A 25,974-nucleotide genomic window follows, 5' to 3' on the forward strand; every position below is an offset into this window, starting at 1 on the left:
CAATCTTTGCTCTCTTTTACTTATACACAAAAAGTAACCGTTGAGGACACATGGCAGACATGCATTTAAAAGTAGTGGTAAATACCTTGACACCTGTTTTACATAGAGAAGGCAAAAAGTAATGGGCACGGTAAATAAGGAATAATTACCACCCACTTGCAGTTTTTCAAGGAAAAACAAACCGTTCCACTTACCTAGATTCCATTAATCAAGGTGAATCAGTTTTAATTTAAAATTGAAACTGTTCCCACTAATTCAAATATTTTACTCTGCAATATTAATATTCCGAAAAAAACTGTGTGTGAGAATGAGTAAAATCAATCAGTTAAGTAAGTACTGATAAAACATTATCAGAACTTAAAATCAGACACAATTTATACGATCATCAGAATATTTATCAGGATTTATCAATGCGTATCAAAATTTCTCAGAGACAAGATCAGAAGACTTAAAACAAATTCCATTAATATATCAAAATAATACATTGATGAAATTGAAATTACATCAGAACTTTTACATTCTTGTCCTAAGCTTCTAAATCTAACATCAACAGCCTTAGTCCTAGCTAAGAAGCCTGACAAAGCTGAGGATGAAGAAGAACAGGAAGAAGACGAGATTAAGTCATCTTCCTCTTCCTATCTTCGACAAACAAGATAGCGAGTCGAATGATTCGCTCTTACTGACGGATAGCTTCCCGCCGTTCCGCCTCCAATCGATCAAGATGAAGCTGGTAGTCCATCTCGAAGAACAGAAGTTGGTTCAGCACCGCCTGTGGGACAGAGCCCCATATCTCTTCAGGAATGGCAGTTACATGCCACTCCTGCTGCCAGTCGGCGCAGCTTAGCTCCATATGAAAATTTTGGTAATTCAAAAACATGTTGAATCGAACCATGATGCTTTTGAAAAAGAATATGAAGTTAAGATTGTGAGAAAAATTGATGAAAGGGCTAATGTGAAGTGGCTGATTATATAGGCAAGAGAATGCCAGGAGACGCGAAGATATTTAATGCTGACAGATAGAGTTAAGTCTACCTCGTCTCCCTAGACTTGAAAAAGAATAATAGTCATTTGAAAAGGAATGTGCACATGTAACAAGAGTGAACTGTTCAAGGACGAGTGCCATTAGTCCTAACCATAGACTATTAATCTTCCACTTCAACATTTCGAAATTAATCTGAGACTGTTACCAAATTTTACTCACAGATAAGTCAAGTAAAGGGTTAGACTGAAAAATCAGAACTTAGACCTATACCAGAACTTAACAGTCATCAGAACAAAATGTCTTAACTCGAACAAGGAATATCTATCTTAGTAAGTTTTCATACAAGTTCTGAGTTATAGTCTTCAGGACTTAATCATCAGAGCATATAACTAGAACGTGTCCTCAGAATTTGTGCAAAGGGACACATTGACTGTTTGTCTAAAAGAACATAGACCACCACAAAAATTTCATCATTCATATGGAGTGATTTGTGTGTGCATTAAGCTAAATAACTAATAAAGAGTAAAGTCTGATTTACTTCAGTACATCTTAGAAATAAGTCATAATTAAAATTTTGCTAAAGAGCTGTCATTATCCTGAAACCTACTGATAAATGAGTTCATGCATGAGTCCACCTCAACTGTTTTTGTGCTAATTTTATGCATCTTTGAAATTCTCTTTTACAGTGGCTTCTCAGTGTAAGTGAGTCACGACTGCTTATCAGAATTTATGCTATTATCAGAGTATTTCTCCAGTAATCATAGAGTGTGAACAGTCACCAAGAAAATATTTTGTTTTTCTAATGCATATTTACTTAATACCAGCTATGCACTTGGGTCGTCCCATTCACATTTTTACTCTAGATCTCAAAGGAGTACCTGATATTATTCTTTGATTCTTTTCTTCTTCTTTTGATAAGTGAGGTTTATCAGCACTTAGTACATTCAGCAGTTTTACTAGAATCAGAACTTAAACAGATGAGTAGCATTATTCTAATTTGGGACTTAGTAATAAGATGAATAAATTAAACTAAACTAAGCTCAAGTATCAGAAATTGCTTGTGTCAGAAGATTTCCACAGAAATAATTACTTCTTTCATGGGATCATTTGTTTATTGAAGACTAGTAGGTCAGTATCTAGCACAATTATCCTCATAGGATTGAATGATTACTTAAACAGATATATCACTTATTAGAGTTAAGAGATATGTATCAAACAACATTCAGTACTTAAAAACATTTATCAATTAATGCACAGAATATACAAAGAGATTAATTCTGTAAATACTGATCATAAAGTCTGATAACATAGAACAAGTTTAAGCAGATTTAGAGAAAGAACCTGAAATCATTCCAAGTTCATTTACCAATTTTGTAAAGGTAGCTTCACACAGTGGTTTTGTGAAGATATCTGCTACTTGTTGATCTGTGGGAACAAAATGCAATTCCACTGTACCTTCATCCACATGTTCCCTGATGAAATGGTACCTGATGCTGATGTGCTTTGTCATAGAATGTTGAACTGGATTACCTGTCATAGCAATAGCACTTTGATTATCACAGTAAATAGGGATTTTGAAATATGTTAACCCATAATCCAGTAACTGATTCTTCATCCAAAGAATCTGTGCACAGCAGCTTCCTGCAGCAATATACTCTGCTTCTGCAGTTGATGTGGAAATTGACTTTTGTTTCTTGCTATACCAAGAAACCAACCTGCCTCCAAGAAATTGGCAGCTACCACTTGTGCTTTTCCTGTCAATTTTGCAACCTGCAAAATCTGCATCTGAGTAACCTATTAATTTAAAATCTGATTCTCTAGGATACCATAATCCTAGATCAGCTGTTCCTTTAAGATACTTAAAGATTCTTTTTACAGCTGTTAAGTGAGGTTCTCTTGGATCTGCTTGAAATCTTGCACAAAGACAGGTATCAAACATGATATCTGGTCTACTAGCAGTTAGATAGAGAAGTGAGCCAATCATACCTCTATAATCAGTAATATCTACTGAATTACCAGTATCCTTATCCAGTTTTGTTGCAGTGGCCATGGGAGTGGATGCACTTGAACAGTCTTGCATTCCAAATTTCTTCAGCAAGTTTCTGGTGTACTTAGATTGACAAATAAAAGTTCCTTCTTCACTCTGCTTGACTTGAAGGCCCAGAAAATAACTAAGTTCTCCCATCATACTCATATGATATCTTGACTGCATTAGTTTGGCAAACTTTTTGCAAAGTTTGTCATTTGGAGACCCAAAAATAATATCATCAACATAAATCTGGATCAAAAGTAAGTCCTTGCCATGGTTAAGATAGAACAGTGTTTTGTCAATAGTTCCTCTGTTGAATCCACTTTCCAGAAGAAACTGAGCTAAAGTCTCATACCATGCTCTAGGAGCTTGCTTAAGTCCATAAAGTGCTTTATCAAGCCTGTAGACATAATCTGGATGTTTGGAATCTACAAAGCCTGGAGGTTGTTCAACATATACTTCCTCTTCCAATTCTCCATTGAGAAAAGCACTTTTCACATCCATTTGAAAGACAGTAAACTTTTTGTGAGCAGCATAAGCCATGAATATCCTTATGGCTTCTAACCTAGCAACTGGCGCAAATGTTTCATCATAGTCAATTCCCTCCTGTTGAGAATATCCTTTTGCAACCAGCCTTGCCTTGTTCCTTACAATTATGCCATCACTGTCAGTTTTGTTTCTGAATACCCACTTTGTACCAACAACCGATCTATTCTTAGGTCTTGGCACTAAGGTCCAGACTTTGTTTCTTTCAAATTCATTCAACTCTTCCTGCATTGCTTGCACCCAATCAGCATCTTGAAGAGCTTCTTCCACTTTCTTTGGCTCAGGCTGAGAGAGAAAAGAATTGTAAAGACATTCATTCGAAGTACCTGTTCTAGTTCTGACACCTGCCTCAGGATTTCCAATTATCAAATCAGGTGTATGTGATTTTGTCCACTTCCTTGCAGATGGAAGATTTTCTCTAGAACTGGATGCTCCCCCATGATTCATGCTGTCTTCGGTTTCATTTTCTGATGCTCCCCCTGAAACTATGCTCTCTGAGTTGGATCCTTCAGCATTTAGATTTTCAGTACTGTCAGTACTTGGCTTATCAGAACTTGACGAATCAGAATTTGAAGAGCCAGATGTATGTTCTGATGCTTCTTGAGATGTGATAATATCTTGAGTATGCTCCCCCTGCATTGGTGCATCTTCCTTTGACGTAGTCACCACAGTTTCAATAACATCAGAGTTTAATCCATCAGAATTTACAGTATCAGGACTTAGACTGTCAGGACTTGAGGTATCAGAATATGAATCTTCATTTTCAAATCTCAGCTGATCATGATCAATGCAATCTTCAAGTCCAGTGATCTTCTTGTCATCAAAAGAGACATTGATAGATTCCATGACCACTTTTGTTCTCAAATTATAGACTCTGAAGGCTTTTGTAGAAAGTGGATATCCAACAAAGATTCCCTCATCAGCTTTTAGATCAAACTTGGATAGCTGTTCAGGATGAGTCTTGAGAACAAAACACTTACATCCAAATACATGAAAGTATTTGAGATTTGGCTTCTTGTTCTTCACCATCTCATATGGTGTTTTTCCATGCTTGTTAATGAGTGTTGCATTTTGAGTAAAACAAGCAGTCTGCACAGCTTCAGCCCAGGAATAGGTTGGAAGCTTTGCTTCTTCAAGCATTGTTCGTGCAGCTTCAATGAGAGTTCTATTCTTCCTTTCAACAACTCCATTTTGCTGTGGAGTTCCAGGAGCAGAAAATTCCTGCTTTATTCCATGATTTTTGCAGAACTCTTCCATTATCAGATTCTTGAATTCAGTGCCATTATCACTCCTCAAAATTTTCACAGAATCTTTGATCAATTTATCCAGATGTTTGACATGATCAATCAGGATAGATGCAGTTTCACTTTTTGTGTGCAAGAAATACACCCATGTGTATCTCGTGAACTCATCTACTATGACCAACGCATATTTCTTCTTTGCAATAGACATGACATTCACTGGACCAAATAGATCAACATGAAGTAGATAATAAGGCTCAAGAATTGATGATTTAGTCTTGCTCTTGAACGAAGATTTTCTTTGTTTAGCCTTCTGACATGAGTCACAAAGACCATCAGGAACAAACACTGATTTTGGTAGTCCTCTCACAAGATCTTTCTTGATCAGTTCATTTATCTTGTTGAAGTTTAAATGAGAGAGTTTCTTGTGCCAATTCCAGCTTTCTTCAGTTGAGGCTCTACTCACTAAACAGATTGCAGAACCATCAGAACTTGTTGAAAGCTTAGCTTCATAAATGTTACCACGCCTGAATCCCTTCAGAACAATTTTTTCTTTAGATTTACTAACTATTTCACAATGTTCTGCAAAGAAATCAACATGATAACCTCTGTGACAGATTTGACTTATACTCAGTAAGTTGTGTTTAAGTCCTGAGACCAGAGCTACATCTTTAATGATGACATTCCCAAGATTGATATTGCCATATCCCAAAGTTTTTCCAATATTGCCATCTCCATAAGAAACACTTGGGCCAGCTTTCTCCACAAAGTCTGATAGCAGGGCCTTATTTCCAGTCTTATGTCCTGAACATCCACTGTCCAGAACTAAAATATTTTTCCTGTTGCCCTGCAATCAAAAAGACCACTAATTATTAGTTTTAAGGACCCAGACTTGCTTGGATCCTTTGGCCTTTTTAGGTTTGTTAACATTTGCAGCGGATTTAGCATGAGATTTTTATGTTAACAGTTTTCTTATCAGAACTTATACTACCAGACTTTGAATCAGAACTTACACTAGAAGGAACAACAGAAACTTTCTTTAAAGAAGGTTTTATTTGATAATAATCATAGTACAAACTATGATATTCCTTAAAAGTATAAATGGAATGCCATAAACTACCACAATGAAAACAAGGATTTTGTGGTTTGTATCTAACAGACTGACTCTTAACTCCTGATTTTGAAGATAAGGAGTTAATATTCTTATTCTTCCTGCAAAAAGAAGCCAGATGGTTAGAACTTCCACAGTTATGACACGCTTTCCTAGGAGCATCAGGAACAGATTTATAGTTATTGCTTTTATTCACACCTTCCTTTCCATTCTTGTTTTTCCTAGGTGATTTTACCTTATTTGCATTCTTAACATCTTTCAGCTTATGCTTAAGCTGCTTCTTTGTCATTAAGCCTATGTTAACTTCAGCTGTCTTTTCCTGTTTTAGTTTGTCAGAAGCTAATTCCTTTTTAACTTCTGATTTCTCATTTTCAGATTTTTCAGTTACAAACTTAACAGGTTTTAACTTCGGCTTTTGCTTATCAACAGGCTTAATTTCTACAGTTCCTTTTTCATTTTTATTTTCTCCATAACCTAAGCCCTCTTTCCAGTTTCCACTGCTTAGCAAATTTTGAGTTGTTTTGCCAGAGTTAGTCCAAGTTATGATAATCTCTCTCTCCTTTTCTAACTCAGTTTTTAGAGATTCATTCATTTTTAGCACTTCATCCCTAACATAAAAAGCATCATCTCTATCCTTCTGAGTTTGATGGAACATGACTAACTCTTTTTCTAAGAAATCATTTCTTTTCCTAAAAGCAAGATTTTCAGAAGTTAATCTTTCACATGTTAAAGTTTGATCTCTATAACTAACAAACATGGTTTTAAGATATCTTCTCAACTCATTAATATCATCAGTATGAAAAGCATAAGTAGTCTGAGGTACCTTTGTTTCAGCAGCTTCAGAACTGCTCTCAGAACTTGATTTATCAGCATTTGCCATCAATGCATAGTTCTCCTCACTTTCAGAGTCCGAGGTGTCTGTCCAGCTTTTCTGCTTTGTGACAAGAGCTTTGCCTTTGTCACTCTTGGTCTTCTTGCAATCAGGAGATATGTGGCCTTTCTCACCACAATTATAACATTTAACATTAGCGTAATCTCCTCTGTCAGACTTTCCTCCTCTTCCTTCAGATCTTCTGAAATTCTTCTTATCAGAACTTATGCCTTTCCTGGAAAACTTCTTTCCCTTCCTGAACTTCCTGTATGCAATCTTTGTGATTCCTTTCACCATAAGAGCACACAGTTTCATCATCTCCTCATCAGCATCAGTTTCAGGCAAGCTTTCAGAATCTGAGTCATCATCACTCTCAGAACTTGATGACTCAGTATCAGACTTTATGATAAGAGCTTTACCCTTGTCTTTCTTTGAGGAAGGTGGTTTGGGGGATTCCTCTTCAGCCTTGAGAGCAACTGTCCTTGACTTTCCTCCTTTCCTCTTGCTTCTTTGTTCCATCTCAAGTTCATGAGTCTTGAGCATTCCATAGATTTCATCAAGAGTTGTTTCATCAAGATTGTAGTTGTCTCTTATTGTTGTTGCCTTCAAATCCCAACATTCAGGAAGAGCTAACAGGAATTTAAGGTTTGTATCTTGAAGATCATACTCCTTATTAACCAATGACAAGTCATTCAAGAGTTTGACAAATCTATCATATACATCAGTCAATGACTCATTAGTCCTAGAGTCAAATTGTTCATATTCTTGAGTGAGTATTGTCTTCCTGTTCTTCTTAACTGTTTCAGTTCCTTGACACCTTGTCTCCAGTGCATCCCATATCTCCTTAGCAGTCTTGCAGTTGATTACCCTGTTTGACATTACATTATCAATGACACTATGCAATAAGTGTCGTACCTTGGCATCCTTAGCAATAGATGCTATATCTTCAGCAGTGTAATCACTCTTTTCCTTTGGTACGGTCTTTGCTGCTTCACCTGCAACTACAACAGCGAGCTTGGTAGGTTTGTGAGGCCCTTCCTTGATTCTATCAAGGTATTCTGGATCTGTTGCTTCCAGAAACATGGTCATCCTTACCTTCCATATGGGATATTCAGATGGTCTCAATATGGGAACTCTGATAGTCTCATATCGACTCTGAGTTGATGTCTTTGATGATTCCTCAGTTTTGGTAGACTTAGTTGGAGTTTCTGTGTCAGACATGATTGTGTTTGGATCTTTAACTGTATGTGTGTTAACAGAAGGCTCTGATACCACTTGTTAGGTCACACTTTCACTGTAGAGGGGGTGAATACAGTGTTTATTACAATCAAATCAAACTTCAAGAACTTATGTAACAGAAAACAAACTTTATTGAAACAATAAACTCTGTTACAATCTGGAACTGTTATCTCTCAGTGATGAACAAAATATCACGAGAGCTGCTAGGGTTACAGTAAATAATATTCTCGATAATGATAACACTTATAGTGTAAACCCTATGTCTGTGTTTATATATTACACAGTTACAAGATAATCGCTAATTGATATGGAATATAATTCTGCTTCCTAATATATATCAATCAGATATCTTTTCTTCCAAGTATTCCATTCTTTACGGAATTCCTTCTTCATGCATATCTCTTCTTATGTTTATCTTGATCTTCTTAACTTTAATCAGCTACTGTCCTTATCTGATCGTCCTTCAGCACCTAAGTTTTGATATCTATCTCCTGATGCTTATCTCCTGATAACATAAGTACTGATATCCCTTAAGTTCTGACGTCCAGTATAAGTACTGATCAGTTAAGTATTGATTTATTCTGTTCAAATAAGATCTGAAATCTAAACATAAAACATATTAGCCATGACATTATCAAATATATCTAACATGACCCAATCGAGGCAAGAGCCTGGCTAAAGGAAATAGAGGAATCATTTGAGATTCTAAATGATTGATGAAGCGCAAAAGACTGTTTTTTTCCACTTACCTTCCTAAGAGAGAGGCCTGCCACTGGTGGAAGGCTAAGGAAGAGAGAGATAGTTAAAATTTTTAAAACTAGACCAAAGGTGGACATGTATGATGAATCATGAATCTAGGTTGTGAAATTCATCAAGATTCGTCTAAAGGACACGAATCCAAAATGACGGGATGTTTAAAATCAATGCTTATGTTATGTTGGTTCATGAAATGGTTGTAATAGAAATGAAAATAAAAGACTGAAAGTGAAAGGAGTATAAAGGGATATAAAGGAAATAGAGTTGAGAAGCGATAAGCGAGTTAGGTATGTGAAACCCTAAGAAACCCTAGAAATAAATATAGAAAAGTGTGACAACATCAGCGCGATGGTGACTGATCATGAGATAAAGTCAAGGTTTCAAGGCGTAAATGATACATATAATTAATCCCCTTTAAGTTGGGAGTATTCTATGAAACTCTGAGATAGATCGATGGATTAATAAAGGAACACGGATGGACTGAGGAGACAGGAAAGTAAAAAATTAAGAAATTGGATGAAGGAAGTAACCTTCAAAAATGTGAAGTGTATGTAAAACCTGTGACTTGATGCCCAAAAGGGAGACACTAAATATAGAAGATATCCCAACTTTGAGATGACTGTTGAGATAAAAAACAAAAGTAAATGAGGATTTAGTAAGAAGAAGTTCACGTTGGACACGACCAATATCTTCCAGAACATCCCTGTTATCATTACCAAATCAGGCAAGAAAAGCGGATAAACGTTGTTATCTTTTAGAGGTCATATGGATTGACCTCAGTTTGAATAAGGATGCTATTGTGAAATTAGGTATAGACTATCGAGGTGGGAATGATTGAATAAGATACCCTTATCATGGATATATGACTTGATTTATCAGTGGAAGGATGCAAGTACCTTTTTAAAGGTGGAATTAAGGATAGAACCTCGATAACTTGAGATGAACCATGGGGGAAATGCATAAAGGTTGGCATTTCACCCTTAATAGGGACATTATGAGTTTGGGTAGTACGGAATCAAGGACTAAGGCAATAACAACCTTAAAAGATCAGTGGAGAAAGTTTTCAGAACTATATAGACAATGGTTCTAGTATTAGTAAATGGTACCTTGATATGCCCTGTACCTAGGGTGTACATGATGAAGGATTTAAGGATAACCTTAAGGGTTTTACAAGGAGAAAGGTAATATTCAAAGTTCTCAAGAATAGAAATTTTGATAAAGGAAATATGATTAATTATAATAATGCCATGCGGAGCACGTATTGAACTATAAGAAAGTATAGATCGACCCAATGAGGGTCGAGATTGGTGTAAACAAGAAGGACCCAAGATAAGAGACGTCCTAAGTATGATCGAGAGTTAGTCGTGACAATTTTCACATCTAATGACCGAGGTAATAACTTATGGAAAAATGGTGATATATTTTTTTTTCTTTTCCTCACCAAATCTTAAGGAAGAGCATTTTCACACAAGCAGTGATTGGAAATGAGGTAGAAAATTTAGTTGAAGATCGTTCAAAAGACCTTGATTGGAAGGAACTATTACTATCAGGAAAGGCCAAGGAGGTGGCCGACACTCTAAGTGTAAGAGAGTAGTTATAGGCGCTCATGCCAGGGGAATATAGTAATGATGGTTAAAGCCGTGAAGGTGGTATTATGGTGTGAAATATTGACATTCCTTTTGATGATTGTGTGATACTCAACCGTAATAGTAGTTTGGTAAAGATTTAATTCATGTTATCGCCGTGAGCGGGCTACCTATATTAGAAGGTCCTACCTTGAGATAAGCCATGATCAAATTATGAAAGGACTAAATGAACCTTTGAGCTTCATATCACCTAATAAAGACATATGGTTAATTATGGTGTTAACCTGTTATCGTTGCTTTGATTGAAACTCTTCTACAATTTTATCTGCTTTATGTCATATGTACGTCAAGTTCAGGATTGTTCTTCATGAATCATGAATGGTGATCATGTTGCCTCCTTAGAGGATTCAATACGACATGTATGGACTCCATATGGTTAGCTATTAAGATTTCAAGGAAAACGAATGACTATCGTACTTTCGCGGTGGACTATAAATATATAGCAATGATTCTTTTAATAATGAGATGATTACAACCGTGAGAGTTGTATTGTAATGGATGTTAAGATTGAGTACCACTACTCGGGTCGTGGTGGTGTATAAGTTATCATTGATAGACTAACTAGTCGATTATCTACCTATTGAATAATTATTCCTTCTTATCAACAGAGAGTCGTATTACTATAACGAGGAAGGTTATGGGGCAAGCGTAGAATTCTAGTAACGACGATGTCTAGAATGAAATCCCATATTCGATGTTCAATGTCGAGGGAGTTTCAAAGGTGATTGTTTATAAGCTCGAGCAAGAGCATGGGTCCATAGAATGATGGACGCAATAGTAAATATTCAGGCACGTGAATTACGATGCAATAATACTTGATGTTGATATATATATATATATATGTTTCGTTCTTCTATGATAAACCTCTATAGTTCAGAGGTAGATTCCAAAATAGATATTTTGTGACCATATTTTTTCTTAAAATTGTTCTTTTCTCTCCTTTTCATTTCGTGTAAACTGAGAAGAACAACCCTTCCAAAAGGGAAGGTATTGCCGAATGACTATCTATCTGTGTGATAGAAGCCTAGTAGGGTGCCACATGTTGTTTAATTGCTTGTCAAGTACTAAAGGTAGGCCACCTTATGTACTAACTATGCAATAGAACAAGTGTTCATGATCATAGTGATCTCTCAATAAATTCTTTTACTTTTATATGATTGATCAGACTTTCGAAGATGGAAGCAAGTAGAAAAGGAGTAGTATGAGTACAGTGGTATTCGGAATAGAAACACGTTCCTGATACTAAGGTTGACACGTTTATTAAAATTTTATAGAACGCTAACGAGCAAAAGTATAACCAGTATAGTATTAGGTACGGAAGATAGTAACGATTACGAACTGAAAAAGAGTGGATACCGAGATGCAAAAGCTATAGTGTTAGAAGCTATGATGAGAATCTGTGTGATAGACTTGAAAGGAATTTGGAATGATCATTTAACACGGATCGAGTTTTCTTACGATAATAGATCTTGTGTCAGTATCAGGATGATGCCTTATGAGACCCTTTAGGGAAGACAATGCCGATCTCCCTTGTATTGGGATGAAGTTGGAGTGAGCAAGATGCTCGGGCCCGGGGTGATCCAAAGAACCAAGGGTATAGTGAATTTCATAAAAGGACGGCTGGTAGCAGCCCAAGATCGACATAAGAAGTATGACGGTTTGGCCCAAAATGGGCAAGGAATATGAACTAGAGAACCTAGCACTGTTAAAAGTATCCCCTTGGAAAGTATTGATGAGGTTCGGAAAGAAAGGAAAGATAAGCCCAAGATACATTAGACCAATTGAGATTTTAAGACGTAATGGGAAGTTATCAAATGAACTAGCCCTAACCCCGGACCTGCAGTAAGTTCATAACGTGTTCCACGTATCAATGTTAAGGAAGTGTAATCCGGATGCCAGACAAATAGGGGCATATGAGCGCATAGACATGCAACCAGGCGTAACCTACATGGAGCAACCAGGAAGGGTTATAGATCAAAAAGGAACAAGTGATTAGGAGAAGGGTTATCAAACTAGTCAGAGTTTGGTGGTAGAACCACAATGTGGAAAGATTGACTTGAGAGTTAGAAAGTGCAATGCTAAGAAATTATCCCCATTCATTTTCTATCTGATTCCGGGACAGAATCATTTTAAGGAGGGGAGACTGTAATAACCCCAGTTTTTGGAAATTTTTGAAACCCTGATGAATAGTAACTTTCTGCTGATTGTGCTGATTAAGGAAAATTGTCAGACCACACTACGTAGGAGTTCTTTTATTGATATTTTGAGATCTTATTAGTACTCTATACGGTATATGAGTGTATGTAAAGATCGTCAGAATCCGAATTTAAATTCGAACACTTTGATTTTTCCCGAAAATCAACCAGATACCGAAAGAATTGAGTATAAGGTAACCTGATTAAAATGATTTAAATTCAAGGATTATAAGAAAGGATCATTAAAGGACTATAAAATATTAAGAGAGGGTTAGGGAAGCCCAAGTAATAAGATCCCGGATATCATCCCTCAAACGATCAATGAGAACAAGAGTTAAGCGAACCGTAAAACAAATAAACGACCAAGGGGCAAGCACATGCAAGTAGCATGAGAAGGAAGCTTCCAAGATAAGCTAAACCATATGGTTAAAAGCAAGGTGACATCATCACACCACAAGAATGAGACATGTGGCAAAGTAGTGATGCAAGGAATGACATAAGCAAGTGAAAACAAGATATTTAGCCAACAATTAACCACAACCATGCATTCTTTGCACAAAGATCAAGAAAAGACAATCAAGCAAAAGCCATCCCCCATTTCTTTCTTCTTCCATTTGACCTTTTCAAGAAATGAAAAAATAGATTTTCAAAACTCAAGCTCTAGGCCATGGAAAATTACAAGGTTTGTTTCCTTGGATCCTATATTTCATAAAATAGATTCCATGGTTTGCTTAGCTAATATACTCATCAAAGATGATGATGAATAGTAGTGAATAGTAACTTACTTTGATTTTCTTGATTTTCATGAAAGCTTAAGGTTGATTAAGCATAGATCAAGGTTCCTAGAGGCTTATTAGTCATTACCCACTCTCTAAGAAAGGTATAAACTCTTGAACCCATAGTTTTAATGTAACGCCCCCAAATCCGGGGTCAGAGGATTTGGTCGTCACTATAAAACCTCAATCCAAATTAACCTGTTAAATCAATAAACAAATGCCAGCGGAAGATATTTATCATTTATGACCCCAAACTAATCCAAGATCTTTTAAGGTTACAGTTTTAGAAGCAAGATATCCAAATTCCACAAATAAATTTTCACTTTCTTTTAAAACTCTTTTCAATAAATTCCAACTCAATACTAAACCCACTAGTATAACTTCGAAAATAAGTATACTAGGCCCAGCTATACAATACACAACTATAATATAAAATAATATAAACAACTTTATATAATAGAACTTACACTAGTTCACAAACCCTGGACCAACCACCTTCCAAAAGCTTCTTCTTTGCTTCCTCGAATTATGCAGCTAAACAACGCAAGTTAATCCTCACTGGAGGTTACATTTGAAAACAGGCAAGTATGAGTGAAAGAAATGCTCAGCAAGTTAATTATAGCATATATAAGGTCGCTTTGATATAAAACCGACATCTGTACCAGAGCAGAACATTTTAAAAAAATCATAATTACTGAATCAGAAAATTTAGTTAAGGAAACCAAAAAATGATTCCTCATCTGCATTCAAAACCTTTTCGATATTTTTGAGCGAAATACTTCAATAATACTTTGAATCTTGACGAGAATAAAACTCATAAAATAGTGTTTACGGAAATATCGTAAACAACAATAACACGAAACAATGATCATGGAATGAATCATAAACTTTATTCAAAACTAAACTCTTGAAATTAATACTTATTTTGTTGTCATATCAAATTAGATATCACTACGAACTTTGATGCTAACAACATCCCATACTGAAGTCAACACCAATCATCAGTACTAATACCACCTTTGATATTTAACAACAAACTAAATATCCACACCAAGTAGAAACTGAATCAAAACTCCATTTCACCTTTAATCCAAAACAAAAAATGTTGATAAATCATTTATTCTATGATTATCAAAACAATAAAGAATTTTATATATCAATTTAGATTGGAACCAATTATGCACTACGCCGTTCCTGATGATCTGTCACGAAACAACACCGGTATTCCACAGACATACCGTAAATATAGGTACTACACGTATCCCGCAGCCATACGGTACCTATAGGGCGCCAAGAAAGGCATATATTCGCCTTGCAAGATATTACATTCCTGTATAATAGCTTGCACTGGACCGATGCCTCGGCCTCTTACGCAACCAATAACCATCCAATCTCAAAACATTTTATTGAAAAGGTGCCGAATCAATCTACACCCTAAATAATTTTATTCCCCCATTCACTTGGGCAAGAATACTTGCAACAAAATCATTTTTCTCAAAATCCAAAACATTTATAAATCCAGTAATTTTATAAGTAAAAACATTTAACTATTCTGAACATAGAATAGTAGAGAGTACCTGCATGATAACTCAGTGATATGTAAAACACTTATCTATACTGAAGTGAGAATAGGAAAAAAATACTTGCATAAGAAGATTTAAAATAAATATCACTTGAACAATAAGTGATGATAGGGATACTTGCCTTTGAGTTTTTAATAGTTAGTCACACTCCCAAAGATGCATATAAATCAATCTAGCATCTCGAGACATCGCCATCTTTTATTCCAGCAATTCACTGATATGCCGCTCCTGCGATTGCAAGAAGCTTGATATCCGATACCATTCCATTTTACTCTTTATCCAACGCCTTTTCCTAATCAACTCGAATGATCCGCATCTATAATTAAAAGATACAACTTTAATCGTCTAAACGATAATTACTCGATGAACTGAGCATCAAAATCCTATCTTCTACCCATATGATAGCACGCACATAATTAAAACAGTCAAACACAAGACCCTTGACCCACATACACACGTAATTCATATAGCACATAACTCACGTATCACATAATTTATATCACATATAAACACCCAAATATAAATATCAATCATCAGATGATTCACCAAAATTCCTATAATAATCACATAATAATTATTTATTGATAAAAATATTTGCATGATATTTTCCAGATGTTATAAAACAATTTCAATTTACCGATATCAAGAAGATCGGCTTTCAAATAACTTTTGAAAATAATACATTTAAAGAAATATTTTCAGAAATTAACAAGGATCGATACAATACTTAGCAATTAGCACATTACCATTTAATATCACCAACTCGTCAAACAGTAATAAAATCTCCACCATTTAATTCCTTCTAAATCATAAAAGCACATATATATTCAAATAATAATTATAATAATTTTTAAAAAATACGGGATATTGCATTTAAGTTTGGTTTGTTTGGATGATAATGGTTCTTAGATGAATGAGTTTAGTTTTATGTTGATGGATGTTGGATTGTTGTTGAATTGGTGATGATTTGGTGTAGTTTAAACTTTGGAAATCGTTAGGTTATAGCCATCGTAATGCCCAATTTTCTTTAAACTGTTTTGTGGTTAACTGTTGGACCTGAACACCTACTTCTATGAACTAACCACTTCCATTCTTAGATAGTTTATGTTTCTTACTTCGTTTTGAGATGTCGTTCACTTAGATCCGATGTACGGTTTAGGAGAAACGACCGTTTTAAGTAACGGCGTTTCGCCAACAAACCCTTACCCCTCGCATAACTTTAAAACCTTGTTTAAGGCCCTTAAAAGACTAATTAGATTAAGAAACAATTTTATAAGGTAGATTAGGAATATTTTAAAGTTCTCGCGAAAGAGTCGCCTTAAAATTCGTAACGGTTAATTTTATAAAAATGGTGGAGCCGAGGGTACTCGACCGACTTATGTAAATCGTTAAGCGCAAAAGCAAACGCTAGGGTCTAAGTGGATAAAGTCTAGTTTCTTAAGTGACCGTGGTTTAATTCCGGCTTATGTTGTTGTTCATAGGTTACCGGACCCACTCTAAGCTTAAGCCTACCCCAAAACACTCAAACAAGTTTTCTATCCGTTATACTGTTGTTGTGATGTAAATATATTGATGCATTATCTCGAGATAAGTGCATGGTTGTTATTAGCAAATCTTGCGATATATTGGAGCATGTTGATATGGTATATATATGCATGTTATGAAATCTTTATATTTTATTATCAATTCAAATGCTTATAAACTGCATAATACCTATGGTAGAGATAAGAAGTAGTTGTGTATACCCTTAGTATAGGGGACCCAAAGATGAATATTTTTTCTAAACCGGGAGTCGATGTTCCCGAGTATAATATATGTATATATATGTATATATAGTTTTTTATAACTATTAATCGAATAAGGTATATTCGATAGTTTTGAACAATAATCAAACATTATTTTCGATTATTCAAATAAAGATTTTACTTTCGTATAAGTATATCTTTCGATAATCATTATTCGTTTCAAGTATTATTTCCAAAAACTTTCACTGGATTTATTTTGATAAAAGCTATTCTTTATTGGAATATTATTTAAAGAATAATATTAAGGTATGCTTCGATTATTTTGTAACTGATTTATTCTATTAAATCGCCCTTACTTCAAACATTGTCAAAAATATTTTCAAGTCTTCAAAATGATTTTAAAGTTAGAGCGAATCCCAAAACTCATTTTCAAATTTAAGATCTCCTTTCGAAGGGGATTTAAATACTCGCTTAAAACCTAAGGGATCCGGCTCCGTGGTGTATTTTTGGCGCAACGAAGTTGCTAATTTGGTAAAAGAGTTTAATTACTTGCCCAACATTCGGGAAGTAAGCCCAATCAAAATGGGTCGGCATAGGCGCCATGGGCTCAGTGGGAGTCCATCAAAGTGTAAGTGGATCAGTGGGAGTCCATCAAAGCATAAGTAGCTGAGTGGCAGTCTAGCATAAGTTCCTAATACTGCCAGGGTGATGACCAGCAAGATATCAGGTTTATGCCAAGGTTTTCTTCTTTCCAAATTCATTAGATGTTACAACTCTGTTTATACTTTTCATGACATAGGTTTTCAAGGAGTGTATGAGATATATATATATAGGTGTATATATATATCGGTACTTAATGAAGTATCTCGTAACTTTATTTCCTTCAAATGATATTTCAAAGATTGAATCTATTCAAGTCTTATCTTGTAGTCTCATCTATGTGATGAACTTTTGAAACTGATTATACATTGTACGGTGGTACTTCAGGTAGTATTCAGAAAAGATATAAGTATATTGGAGTATCTTGTAATTTTATCTTTTCAACTTATATCTAGTTAATGATTATCTTATGCATGATAAAGATTTTCAGAAAAACGTTGAGATAAGGTTAGATATATAAGATCACCTTGCAACAATATTTTTATACAGTTATAAACTGGAACTCTATGTATATTATGCATCAAAGAGGATTTCCAAGATTTTGAAATGTATATATCTATATATATGTTGAATATTTTGCGGCTTCGTCATGTTAAGATTCCAAACTTAGTTCAATTCTGGTTGACCAAGACTTTTATGAGTACTATGAGAATGCTCATATATTGTTAATTATTATACATGTTATTTTGGTGGTCTTGTTGCTCTCCCTTGCTTTATTCTTTCATCACACAACAACGGCTAGACAAGATGAACATGACCATGCTCCCAATTCACGAGCGGATATGAAACGTTCATCAGTTTCCAGTAGGTGTTGATGCCGCTGTAGATGAGGTAGGAACTACCAATAGGCTAGGTTCTCAACTGTTGATCTACCAGACTTATGTATATTTATGAATTGTAATAATGGCAAAGAATATGTAAAGTTATTCAGAAACCCTTTTGAGGTGTAATGACTTATAATTGTGAAATAGAATGACTTGTGTTATTTTTGGTATTCATCTCGGAGACTATAACTAGTGGTGTGTGTGTATATTGTGGGGTCACCGTACGCAGTAGTTGGTTGTTTATTAAGATTGAGTGTTATTAAGGGAAATGGAACTTGTGACAACCCGGATCCCCGACCCCGGATTTGGAGGTGTTACAGTCCCTGAATAGTCCATATAGGCTATAGGATATATATAGGAAAAACGAGAGTGTAAGTAGATATTATTCGAGTAAGTCGCTAATATTTTCCTTCGTATATATTATTTCTCAGCAATGGATGCATTCTTCTTCGTCCTCAGCGCCATCTGACGCTATAGCATTTTCCGTGTACGCTGACTTGAGGCTCCAGTTTGATAGGCTCCAAGGGAAGTACGACCGAATTTTGGAGCGACAGGATGTAGCTTTTCAGGATGATACTTAGCTTAAGGAGGAACCTAAGGCACAGTTAATTGCTAGACTCGAGTCCTTGACACAGTTCATTAACACCAAGCTCGGGGAGATGCTAGCACACCGTGACCGTAATAGCCAGCACACCATCCATATGGTAGCAGATGAACTTCAGGGCATTGTGACGGTGCTTCAGGGAAAGCAGTGGGAAGAGATCCCGATAGCTCGAGTGTTAACGAGGAGACCTAGGTAGATGACTGTTAGGCCGAATTAGGAGCCATACTTCCTATTCCCTTTCCAGTTGGCTACCCTTTATGTTGATTGTATTTCTCGAACTATGTAGCTTCTTTATTTCCTTTTAGAACTATGATGTCATTGACCTTTAAAATTCGAACCTTATTTGGTTGTGTTGTAAGATAAACCTTGTTTTAATAATTAATGCGCTATCATTTTGTTTCATTATTGTTTCGTTTCGTTATCATTTCATTTCATCTTCGCTTTCATTTCTAGAATTGTATATCACTCATTAGCTAATAATTGAAATACGAATGCATGTAATTCCCTTAATTTTGTGGCACCTTGGCTTTGAAATGATTGCTATACCCTTAACTACCTTGTTAAACCCGTTATATCAGAATCATGCTTACGATTATCGTAAATGTTTCAAGCTTACTTATGCATTTCCGTTGTCCTAATTTTGCCTATATTTTTGCTATCCTGCTAATAATCATGTATAACTTTGCTAAAATCTTGAAATCATGTGATCAAATTAACCCTGTGATAACTGAGCTTTGAATAATCTGTCATGATCACACCTACTTGTTACCAATTTTCTTTTCAGAAATATGCCTCCTAAAAAGACAAAGCAAACCGGTACTGCTTCTGCAACCGACCCCAATATCCTTCGAATATTGGAAATTCTGCAACAACAGACTAATGCAATTGCTCAACAACTACAAACTCTTTAACAACAATTTCAACAACAACAATTTCAAAACCAAGAGAATCTTGATCAACACCAACATCAACCAGATCCACCAGAGCCCCCTCAATAAATTGTGACTTTCAAAACTTTCCAGAATGTGAACCCTCCAGCTTTTCATGATACCACTGATCCAGTAGTAGCCAACACTTGGATAAGAGAAATGGAGAGATCTTTCGAATTGGTTCGACTAGGGGAAGAATAGAAGACCATATATGCCGCGTATTTTTTAAAAGGGGAAGCGATTTATTGGTGAGATTCAGTCAAAGCTTTGGAAGAAGTTCAACCGGTTACTTGGACTAGGTTCAAGGAGTTATTTTTGGAAAAATATTACCCTCGGTTTATGCAGAAACAGATGGAGATGAAATTCCTGGAATTGAAACAAGGAAGTATGACCGTCTTGGAATATGAGAAGAAGTTTACAGAATTGTCGAGATTTATGACTAAGTATGTGAATACGGATGAAGAGAAGGCTCAGAGGTTTCAACAAGGGCTCAAATATTGGATTCGGGATAGAGTGTCGATGTTTGAGATTGGTACCTACGCTGGGGTAGTTCAAAAGGCGGCATTGATTGAAAGTTATGGAGCACAATCCAGAAAGGAAAAAGATAATAAGAAGAGGGAAGTGTTTCATCAGAAAGAGAGGTTGGAATCAGGGTACCAGCAAGATAGAAATGTGAAGAGAATTGGATTCCAGAAAGGATGGAATGCATAAATGAAAGGGGAAGTGAACAAGAGGCAAGACAATAAAGGAAACCATCAGCAGAATCAAGGTCAAGCGAATGATGACAAACAGCCCAGGGTCGAATGTAGGCATTGTGGGAAGAAGCATTCGGGAATTTGCAACAAGCTCAAAATGGCATGTTATCGATGTTATCAGAAGGGACATTTGGCCAATGAGTGTAAGGTACAGAAACCTGGAGTAACATGCTACAAGTGCGGAAAAGTTGGACATATCTCCAAGGAATGCAGTTCAACCAGATTAATCAAAAGTATGATGAATATAGAAAGCACTAGGACTGCAGCACCACCAGAAATGTTGGCATTAACTCCACCACCTATAGTGACTCCACAAGCATCGGCAAGGACTTTTAATCTGAAAATGAAGGATGTTGTTCAGAATTTCGAGGTGATAGCAGGTAAGCTTTCGATAAACAATGTTGAAGCTAAAGTATTGATTGATTCAGGAGCTAAAAGGTTTTTTATATTAGAAACTTTTGCTAATAGATTAAACTGTGATAAGACGAATATGAGTGAAGCGATGAACATAGTAATTGCCAATCAAGAAAAGATACATGTGAGTCAATTTTGCCCTCAATGTGAGATTGACATCTCTGGGCATAAGTTTTCAGTCGACTTGATACTTTTCAAGTTAGGGAAGTTTGATATAATATTAGGAATGGATTGGTTAGGAAAGAATAATGCTCAGATAGATTGTAGATCTAAGAAGGTCTATCTTCGAGCAAAGAATGGGAGTAAGGTGATATTTAAGGTCCAGAAGCAAGAGCAGCTATTTCTCACCGCTATTCAAGCCAGCAAGCTACTTAGGAAAGGGTATGAAGCATATTTAGCCTATATAGTAGATTCAAAGAAGGAAGTTCCTAGCATGGAGGAGATTCCAGTAGTGAGAGAGTTCCCCGATGTGTTTCCAGAGGAATTGCCAGGACTACCGCTAGGTCGACAGATTGAGTTTGAGATTAATCTTGCCCCAGGCACTGGACCCGTTTCGAAGGCACCTTATAGAGTGGCACCAGCCGAGATGAAGGAGTTAGTGAGTCAAATACAAGAACTTTTGGATAAAGGAGTCATAAGGCCAAGTACGTCGCCATGGGGAATGCCAGTCCTTTTCATAAAGAAGAAAGACAGAAATATGAGAATCTGTATTGATTATCGAGAGTTGAACAAAATGACAATTAAGAATCGATATCCGTTGTCGGGAATAGACGATTTATTTGACCAACTGAAATGAGCAAAGTGTTTTTCGAAGATTGACTTGAGGTCGGGATACCACCAGTTAAAGATTAAACCAGAAGACATCCCAAAGACGGCATTTAGGACGAGATATGGACATTATGAGTTTTTAGTAATGCCTTTCGGATTAACAAATGCCCCTGTAGCTTTTATGGACTTGATAAATCGCGTTTTCAAGAAATACTTGGACCAATTTGTTGTGGTATTCATTGATGATTGTTGTAAAAGACATGACTGTACTTTAACAAGACTAAGACATTTTGTCAACCCTAAGTAAGTTGTATTGTTATCTTAATTTGTATTTTGTACTTGTAATATTTAAAGTCTGTAAAAATGTCAAAGGAGCAAACTGGAGCCATTTTCTATAAACAGTGTCAAGCCTAAGAATTCTATCTGGAAGAAGATCAAAAAGATCATGCCTCAGAAGAATTATGAAAGAAGCTTGGAGTTGAATAAATCTGTTTTAGGAAAAATACTCCAAGTCAAGATCTCTACAAGTCACAGATTTAATGTTATAAAGAAGTCATTCGAGAACTCCAGAATGGCTTATCAAGAAGTCAGGAAAGCTATTAGAGAACTCAGAGATATCGACAAGCCAAATTGAAGAACTGAAGATTGGAGATATCGACAAGTCATTCCTTCACTAGAGAACTCAGAGTTATCTACAAGTCTGCATTCATTAGAGAACTCTGAGTTATCGATAAGTTAAGTTCTACTATAGAACTTAGAGATATCGATAAGTCGAAATTCACTAGAGAACTTAGAGATATCAACAAGATCACTAGAGAACTCTGAGATATCGATAAGTTAATTTTGCTAGAGAACTCTGAGATATTGACAAGTCAAGAAGCCACTAGAGAAATAAGAGTTATCGATAAGTCAAAGTGAAGATGTGAAGACTAGAGATCTCGACAAGCTTAAATTCTCTTATAGAGAACTGAAGATCTCTACAAGCCAACTAAATATAGAGTACTGGAGATCTCGATAAGCCAATATACTTATCGAGATGTCAAGTGTTCTATAGACCTATACTGGAGATCTCGAGGTACAATCTCAAAGTACAAAGTTGCAGATCAGTTCAATATCCAAGATAAACAATCAACATACAATCCAACATCTGGATTGACAAGTCTACAAAAAGCAGTTTGAAGAATGTGCAAGATCAATGGTAAAGATTAACTGAAAAAGGAAGAACAAAGTGAACACGGGATGCTAAAGATATTTTAAGCCAGAAATGGAAGATCTACTTTTCTATAAACAGAAATGACAAGTGACAGTTTAGAAAAGCTAATAGCATGTCTTATTACACACTGTGTAAACCAGCAGTTAAATAAGTTATAAAGTTAACACTAGTCCTTTAGTCAGTTGTAACAATTTAGATAAAATTTCTTGTAACGCTCTCAAGAAGAAGTTAAGCTCTTTATCAAAAAAGAGCCTAGAAATTTTGTAGGAAAACAGTCTTAATTTTAATATAAAATTAAGTGAGTTTTGAAGAACTGTGTTCTTTATTTTCTACAAGCTTAAATTCTGCATGAACACATTTCACTACAAGAATTAATTTACTTTGTTCAACCAAGCCAAAAACATTCAAGAAATACCTAAAAACAGTAAAACACATTCACCCCCCCCCCCTTTGTATGTTATTCATTTCCTAACAAGTGGTATCAGAGCTAAATATAAAAGTAAACAGATTCAAGATCTTGGAAGAATGAATACACAGAAAATCAGTAGCATCAAAATTCCTACTTTTGACAAAACTAACTACACTCTTTAGAAAAAGAAAATGATGTTGTTTATCAGGATGACCAATCCACTCTACATTCAGATCCTCAAGAATGGACCCTTCGTTCCTATGGTTAGAGTTGAGGAATCTACAGATGGATACATGGTTATTGCAGCTCATTATGCTCCAAAAGATCTTTCTGAGTATATTGACCCTGAAAAAGAGAAAGTTTCCCTGGATGGTAGCTTGCAATTAATATTGATTGAGTCACTTGATAATGTGATGTACAACAAAATTGTCAATTGTGACACTGCCAATCAAATATGGGAAAAGATTGAGATACTATGTGAAGGAACTGAAGAAGTAAGGTCAAATCAGAGAAGGATACTTATTTCACAGTATGAGGGTTTCATGGCTAAGTCAAAGGAAAGTATTACTGAAGTGTTTGAGAGATTTAAGAAGCTGATATATGACTTGCAGCTCCATGACAAATACTATGAAGCTGAAGAAGTGAACCTGAAGTTCTTGCTTACTCTCCCTGATCATTTGGAATAGAAAATCTCAGCAATCAGGGAAGGGAGAAACTTAAGTAGGATAACACTGGAAGTTCTATATGGAATTCTTAAAACATATGAACTTGAAATGATTCAGAGAAAATCATTGAGATCTGGCCAAGGACATGTTGTAGATGGCTCAAGTGCTTTAATTGTAAATGAAAGTCAAATATTTAATGATGAACCAAGATCTCAAATTCCAGTTGCCTCAACAAGTGAGCAAAGAACAAATGATTCACAGGAACAAGTCATTCTGGAATGGTAAAAAGATGAGTTCTATACTCTTGAAGAACTGGATGAGCTAGATCAGTCAATGGCCTATTTGGCTAGGAAATTCTCTAATATTAGAGTAAAGAAGCCAAGATACTTTAAGAATAAAGGACATTCTTTCAACAAAGATAACAGCTGGAAGGAAAAAGGGAAGTACAGTTCTGATAGCAAGAATGGCTACAAAACTGGATCTGTTGACATATCTAATATAAGGTGCTTCAATTGTGATGAACTAGGCCACTTTGCTATAGAATGCAGGAAACCCAAGAAAGCAAAGAAAGACAAAGCTTATCCTGAATTGGAAGCAAAGTATGAAGCTCTTCTGAAAAAGCAGCAAAGCAAAGCTTACATTGCAGAGGGAAAGAGTTGGGATGATTCAGATAATGATGAAGGTGAGGAAGTTGGAAACTATGCTCTAATGGCTTTGGAGCAAGGTGAATCATCCTCATCAAAAGCACATACACCAACTCTTACCACTATTGATTTAAATATAAATCAATATAAGGAAATTGTTGAAAAGATGAGCACAGAAATGTTTCACATTCACACAAGCATGGTTGCTGCTAATGAAAAAGTTAGCAGATTAAAAAAGATAAATGAGAAGCTTGAAAGTGAGAATCAAGAAATTGAATTGATGTTGGTGGAGCTTGAAGCTTTAAAACAAGAAAATGCATATCTAAAGAACAAGCTCAAGTGTGCAAATGAAATTGAAGCAGTGTTAAGGGAGAAGCTGGATAAGAATGAAGTGAAGATGAAATCTTTCAGAAATGCATCTGAACTGGTCGGACAGTATCATGAGAAGAATAAGCCATGTGCAAACATTGCTATTGGCCTTGACTATGATGCCATTAATGAAAAAAAGAAGACTGTAGGTGACAAAGGGAAAACAAAGAAAACTGAGAATGCTCCAACCTTTTTGAAAGTGGTTAATGCACCTATATTCAAAGCATGTGAAGTCAACTTCAGTGAAGAAGAATTGATTATCAAGCAAAAAATTGTTGTTGAAGATAAAGAGAAGAAAACTGAAGAATCAGTTCAGTCTTCCAATACTGAAGAGAAGCTTATGAACAAACAAAGTCCCAAGACTCCTGTTAAAGAAAGCAAAACTGAAGATGCAAGAAAGAAAAAGAAAAATAGAAATGGGAAAATAGGGATAAACAAAAGCAATAATTTCGCTTATGTTGCAAATGCTCCTAGAAAGAAGTGTGAAAAATGTGGCTCTGCAAATCATTTAACTCACCTTTATAAAAAGGTTGTTAGAAAGCCAGCTGAAGGAACTTGCAAATACAATGAAGCATATTCAAATGATCCCTATTCATTCTGTGACAAGTTTGACTGCATTCCTTGCAACTTGAAAGTAATGAAGAGTTGCCACAAACTGAGAGTAGACCTTAAAGAAACCAGAAATGAGTCCACATTAGAAGGAAAATATGCACAACAGTCACTGAATTCTATTTTTTCTTAAACAACTCATTTTACTTCTGCTGAACAAGTTACCAAGAAGAAACTACCCAACACTGCTTGGGTTTTCAAACACATATAAGACTCATTGTGTGCAGGGCATAGTGCAGAGAGTCATCTGGATCATAGACAGTGGATGTTCCAGGCATATGACAGGTGGTAACGCCCTGCTATCATAATTTAAGGGAGAGGCTGGCCTTTGGGTGATCTTTGGAGACAACAACAAATGATTCACAATGGGATATGGCAAGATTGTTTCTAC

Source organism: Apium graveolens, chromosome 8 (assembly GCF_009905375.1).
Source record: "Apium graveolens cultivar Ventura chromosome 8, ASM990537v1, whole genome shotgun sequence".
NCBI lineage: Eukaryota > Viridiplantae > Streptophyta > Magnoliopsida > Apiales > Apiaceae > Apium > Apium graveolens.